The 6,729-nt window shown below is 38.9% G+C and overlaps 1 long non-coding RNA gene across 2 annotated transcripts; it reads right to left on the bottom strand.

Moving 5' to 3' along the window:
* Positions 1–522: 522 nt before the first annotated feature.
* LOC137165221 (uncharacterized) lies at positions 523–6,729 on the bottom strand. 2 transcript variants are annotated; one of them, XR_010923305.1, is made up of 3 exons: positions 6,497–6,729; positions 4,853–4,914; positions 523–692 (listed from the first exon to the last, which is right to left on the bottom strand). It is a non-coding gene; the product is annotated as an uncharacterized lncRNA (long non-coding RNA). The 2 variants fall into 2 exon arrangements; XR_010923304.1 differs by having other exon boundaries at positions 6,556–6,729.

Here is a 6,729-nt window from a genome sequence, read left to right as displayed (position 1 = left end):
ATCTGAAGCCAAACAACTGGTGCAAAAAGGAGAAGCTTGGCATTAAAACACTTTCTAGAAGGGAGGCTAAAATAGCTGAGCAGCTCACTAGGGAACAGACAAAAGCTGAGTCCTGCTGTACTTGAGTTCCATTCCTTTTCTCTGGGTTAGGATGAGTGTAGGTTTAAAGTGGAATTTCATTTCCCCACCTTTTCCGTCTGGCTTCATTCAATAATCCATAAGGAGCACAGCCTAGTAACACTCTTGTGTTCTGCTTTTGTAAATGATCTCCTAATGTAATAAATTCTGTCAGGATTTCAGGCATAGCATGTGATATTACAGCAATTCTGTGTATAGGTCTCAGAGCTTCTCTTTAGTGATTGACTCATTTATACATATTTTTGTACTGCACCTTGGAAAATTAGTAACAAAGCAAATGAAAAGAACTTTCCTACATTGCCCCTCTGGTGTGCTCAGCCCTGACTGACAAGGAGCACCTCTGCCAAGGAAAGCAGACTTTGGTCCCATTACGCTTACCTTCTCTAATCACCACAGAAACTGCCACTGATGATGAGAGTATGTCAGAGAATGGAAGCTTCTCTCCTTTCTACATTTCAGTCTCCTTTTCATCCTTTGATCCATGAAGATGCTGCACCATCTAGTGGAAGCACTTGAGAACACTCAGTTTGGATGATTTCAACTCAATGGCTCACCTGAGATTTGTAAACACAGTTATGTTCTCTTAGAATTCAGAAATATATTTTTATATTTATATTTTTATATATAAATCTATATACATCTATATTTTATTCTATATAAAAATATTCTATATTTTTTAATCTATATTTTATATAGAGCTGGCAAACAGTGGACAATCCAGTTCTCTGGCGATGCTGGGGAAAACACATTTTGGGTCAAACCAAACCAATTTTTAAAAAAGTTTCAGCTAACTAAGAAGTCAGGAAAAAATTGTTTTGGGTCAGACCAATGTATTGTTTTTAGTCTGACCATTTAAAAATGTTTCTTATTGTTTTTTAAATAAAATTTAAGAAAATTTTGAAATGATTTTTTCAGTTCAACATGACTTTTCCAAACATTTCATTTGGAAAATATTGAAAAAATATGCATTATTTTGGGATTATTTATTTCTTTTTTTGACCAAAAATATTTGTTGACATCAAAGCAAATTTGTGAAATATTTTAGTGTCCCTGAATGTGCACTCTTTACCAGAAAAACGTTACATGCAACAAATGTTATTCATATCTACTTTTATAATCTGGGGAAGTTAGCCCAGTTACTCCAGTCTGCAATGAAAGTTACATAACAGCAATAGTCTACTATTTCAAAAAGATTGCTTACCATTGAGTATTAAAGAAGTGAGACAGAGAAGGGAACAGTGACTGGTCAAGCACCCCAAAATAGCAGAGTTAAGGAGAAAAAACAAAAAGACTGAAAATTGGCAACCTGAATATAAGGCTTTTATAAAAACTGGAAAAAGATCCACAGTGCAAATTGCAAACAGATCTTGCACCAGAATACTGAGTGGCTTCATAGATTTCAGGGCCAGCAGGGATAATTATGATCATCTACTGCATAGCACAGGTCTGTCTGTCTATTTCTATGGCCCATATGCCACAGTAAATTCACATAGTTCATTAATTAATATAGTCTGACAGCACCCTTGCCAGGTTGGGAAATATAATCCCCATTTTACAGCTGCAGAACTGAAGCTTAGGCTGATAAAGTGATTTGTCAGTGGTCACACAGTGAATCTGTGGAGGAGCTGGGAGCTGAATCAAGATCACCTGAGTCCCCATCCAATGCTTTAATCACAAGACCATCCTTGCTATGAAAAGAGAATCACTAAGGCTTACATTAGTGGACATCAGTCTCAAAGTTGAAAATTAGTGGAGAGACCAGGTCTAAAATGTAGGTCTTGTAAAAATATATTTATATAATGGTCCCCTCCAAAAATCACAGCTCTTCATATCTGATGCACAGTTATTCTTTTGTTTGGAGGTGCTAACATTACTAGACACAGCCTACATAGTTGGGATTTGTCAGTCATCCCGCACAAGGAAAAGCAGTAAGTTTTCAGATATTCTCTTTACATAGAGACCATTTTATATTCACAAATGCTGCTTCTTCCTCTGCTCCTCAGATGTTTTGCAATAGGTTCATGGTAAAGGAGATGTAAAAACCTGACAGATGGTTTATGCAAGCTTTTGAATTAACAGATACCCTTGCGTGACAGTGTTTCATAATTATTTCGTTGTTCGTCTCATAGGCTCTGAAGCTGTGGGAGGTAGAGGGGGAGTTGGTGATCCAGGTCATCTACGTAGGACATGATGAAATTGTATTTTTCTTCTGGCACAGTCAAGGACCAGGGGCCCAATCCAAAGCTATTGAATCAGTAGAAAATTTTCTATTGATTCAATGGCTTAGGATCAGGCCCGAGATAAGTAGGAATGAATAAACAGTGGGAGAAAAATTCTGTGAATATGTATTTGAATTTGAAAGTGAATTTCATTTCAACTGTATTTGTGACTCGTTGGTGATCACTTTCTAAAAACATTTAAACGCCTGATGCTTTGAAATTTTAGTTTTCGTCCTCCACAAAAGCAAACTTCAAATTGAAGATTCAGCTGTAGAATTTGCAATTTGTGTAGATTATTCACCAAAATAATATAAATTGTGAATTACAAACAATACAATGTAAGAGACATGCTGTCTTTGCAATTAATTCTGCAATAAGCTTTGTGTGTGTGGACTCGTCCTCTCACACAGAGACCTTTGGATCAACCATTAGTCAATAGGACTCCAAAGTTTTGCCCATGATGATCCAGTTGCAGGATTGGGGCTGTGGTTAGTGAAGTTAGTATTCAGTTATATAAGTTGTATAAATAAGTATAATCAGTTGTACTGTGAATTATTAATTGTTTCTCAGTTATGATATTGACAATATTTAATGGAAACAATACACAGGGCAAAAACTATTTGTTGAAGGAATTTGCACTCTGTCATGGACAAATTGCACAGAGAAAAAAATGGCCAAAATTGTTGAACAAATGATTAAGAATCATTTACTTGGCTCTGAAAGTGACACTTGTCATTCGATAAAATCTTTTCTGTTTGTCAGGTGCGAACGGATTTTTTGGATCAATTTTCTGCATCTAAAATAATGTATATCAACTAGAAGCCTTACCATCTGGTAGTTATCTGATTCTTGGGAGTCTCAGGCCTGGTTGACATTTAAAAGTTTTTTGCTGGCATAACTGTGTCAGTCCTAACTCCAGGAGTGGCTCCCCCGCTCAGCGTGCTGGCTTCTGTGAGTCCTTTGCTTAGTCACTTAACTCTGTCATAGAATGCATGGGGACTAAGCTTTGGCACCTAACTAAGGGCTGTGAATTCCATTGCCTGGCAAGGTGCTGAAGGAGTTAGGTATTGCAATGCTAAGCATTGCTGCTCCAAAGTCCCTTTGTGGATCAAGCCCTAGGTGACTTGCCTAAGTCAGTAGCAGAGCTGAGAATACAACCCAGAGACCTGTGCTCCGTCTGCCAGACCACACTGCCTTCACTAGTTCCTGTTGTCTTCACCACAGGAGTCTAATAATCAACTCTAGCAAAGACATACAGTAATGAGTAGCAGCTAGTGCTGCCTAGGCTTTGTAGCAAGAACTGAATTCTACAAATAATACACTGCAATAAGAAAAATTTCCCTTGTCACTTACAGAAGTGGCTCATCTATAATTCCAGCTGGAGAGCAGAAACTGAATAATAAATAGACAATTCACTTTAGTTTTTCTTTGTCTGGATCACAAACAAAAAAAATCGTTCTCTGGGTGTTACCAGAAAAGTCTGAAGGGTGACAAGGAACCCACCTCAGCAGCATTAAGGCAGCGACTTCCAAACCTGTTCATTTCATGGGGATGGTATTGATCAAAGTTTTATTTTCTGTGTCTTTATTTTCCTATTTAATAATGAAGCTTAATTCAGAGCCAAATTGAAATTACTCCAAAACTGCAACCACAACAAAAAACCCCAGCAACTGGGGTTTCAGCCATTTGGAATGTTTATTTTCTGCGCTCTTTTTGTTTTGTTTTTTTATTTTGTGAAACCCACCCTTTAAAATTCAGAGTCTGTTACGTGACAAGCTGAAATGCCAGAATTAAAAACACATTTGTTGTAACAAGACCAATAATACTTTGTATTTATAACAAAAGTTCTTTTCAGCCCAGGATTTCAAAGTGCTTCAAAAATCAGTATGCAATTTTGTTGTAGCTGTGTCTGTCCCAGGATATTAGAGAGACAAGATGGGTGAAGTAATAGGTTTTATTGGACAAGCTTGTCTCTCTCACCAACAGCAGTTGGTTCAAAAAATATTTCTTCACCCATCTTGTCTTTCAAAAAAATCTGGCATATATGTATTATCCTTCTTTTATGTTGGGAAAATGGAGGCACAAAAAAACTTAAGGGACTTCAGCTGAGTCACATAGTGAGACAGTGTAAGCGTTTTTAACAAATGATTTTTTTAAAATCTGGGACCTGACATGAGACTAACATCAACCATATTTCATGATCTTTCACTGTTGTGATCTTCATCCTTTCATGCCTTTCACCACTGTTTATATTCATCCCTTTCTCTGTAAAGTCTGGTGTTGATTGTAAGCTCATCATGATAGGGACCTTTGTAAAGTGCTTTGAGATTTGCTGATGAAAAGTGTAATATAAGAGACAGGTATCTTTATTATATCATTTGCAAGCGCATTTCACCATTAGACAATGTTCCATCAGACTTCATGCCTTTGATGAAGCACACGCAATGGGTAGAAAGAATGTAGCACAAGTAAAGCAAATGCAAACCGACACTCACCCTTGGCAAAAAACTTGTCAGTAGCTTAGCTCGGTGGGAAAGTTAGCTGGGGATTGAGACATCTGAAAATGATTTAGAAGAAATAAAATTAAGATCTGCCACGATTCAAAAGCCAGTGTTGCAATGTTGCAATTAATAAAAATAAGATTTTTGCTTTTACACATGAGCCTTTCATTTGAGGATTCTGATGTGATTCACAGGCATTAATTAAGATTTACAAACAGCTTCTGGTGTAGGCAGGTATCCTAACCAAGCAGGAAACAAATGGCATATCCTTAGAACTCACAGTGTGTGAGTATATATACAATATATAAAACTTTAAATAGTCCAAGCTATGGCTGTGTTAGAATCTGCCTCTTACTGATTCACTGTTGGTACAGCTGGGATGCTGTCAGTGTCTAGGGCTGAACTCATGGGGACTTATGAAAACATGTAAGACCATCATGACATGAAATTTACTCCTATTCATGGCCCATCAGAGCTCAGGATAGGCACCTTTGGATCATAATGCAAGGCATACCTTTGCGGGCAGGTATTTTTTCCTGATTATTGGTACTGCAACCAGGAGAGCTATTCTGGCAGCTGAAGGATTGAGGCAGTTGTCGTGTGGATTCTCTGCGCACTGCTGACAGTGTATATGTGTTTATTGCTTTACATTTTGTACAGTGCTCACATCCACAGCCCTGGAAAAGTAGCCAGGCAACAAGTCTAATTAATGAGTTAAATAAAATGAGGTGCACTGTCAATGTGCTAATAAAATGGAGGACTTCAATTGCCTGGTCAACCCCATTTGTTGCCTTTGGATATGTATATGTTGCCTCCTATATATGTTGCCAATATTTGCTGTATTATTTCTACCAGTCCTTCACTGTCCTTCAGAAAGGAACATTTCAGCAGGCATAAGCTGCGTGGGTTTCAGCCCACTTCCTCAGAGGAAGTGGGCTGAAGCCCATATCCAAAGGCACAGACAACCCCTTTGTTGCCTTTGGATATGAAATATATGCTTATGCCTGCTGAAATTATATTTGTTAGTCTTTAAAGTGCTACAGAACTCTCGTTTTTGCTGTATACAGACTAACATGGCTACCCCTCTGGAACTCTTTAACATAAACTATGACATTTAAAAGGTAAGATGGAAATGGGGAGGGGGCAGATGTAATCTGAAGAGCAAAGAGCCAAGCACAAAAAAAACCAAATAAGACATTCTTTAAGTATAGCACTAGCAGAAAGCCTGGGAGAGAACTGGCAGGTGTGCTGGACTAGTAAGGAATAAAGGGACTAGTTAAGGACGATAAGGACACTTTACAGAAACTACATTATCTCAACTGTATTTGATATAAACATTATTTAAAATGTAGGGCTGTATCCTGTGCCACTGAACTCAATAGGTGCATGCTGGGGCCCAAACATCTGCTCAGTTACCTGGGACGGGGACTAACCGAATCAATAGTCTAAAAGGTAAACCACATTGTAACTAATAATGGAATAATCACGGACACCACAGGGGAGTGTCAACAGCATCCTTGTTTTGAGGACTAGTGAATGTGCTTTCCATACCTGGACTGTATGACGGGTAACAGTGTCTAGCATTACTTGTTAAGTTAAGACCAGTAGGTGAGAACGAAAGGGGGTTGGTTTGCTAACCGTTGGGTGCACTGCGCTGTGCGAGCCGAGCCGCTTTGCGATGTGTCGCAGCACTGTACCTTCGCAAGCGTCCTTCTTGGAGCTGCACAGCCGATGCGATGGCACCGCTCACGGTAAGTATCTCGCTTTGCTCCATGCTTCGCGCCTGAGATTGCTGCCGGGAGGGAGGCCTGAGCGTGCAGCGGGGCCGTTTAAAGGCGGAACGGAGCAGCGGGAAGCGGCGTTGCTGCTCA

Source organism: Emydura macquarii, unplaced genomic scaffold, assembly GCF_026122565.2.
Source record: "Emydura macquarii macquarii isolate MOO-44397 ecotype Brisbane River unplaced genomic scaffold, CSIRO-AGI_Emac_v2 contig_2768, whole genome shotgun sequence".
Taxonomy (NCBI): domain Eukaryota; kingdom Metazoa; phylum Chordata; order Testudines; family Chelidae; genus Emydura; species Emydura macquarii.
This window is presented reverse-complemented; position numbering and strand designations above follow the sequence as displayed.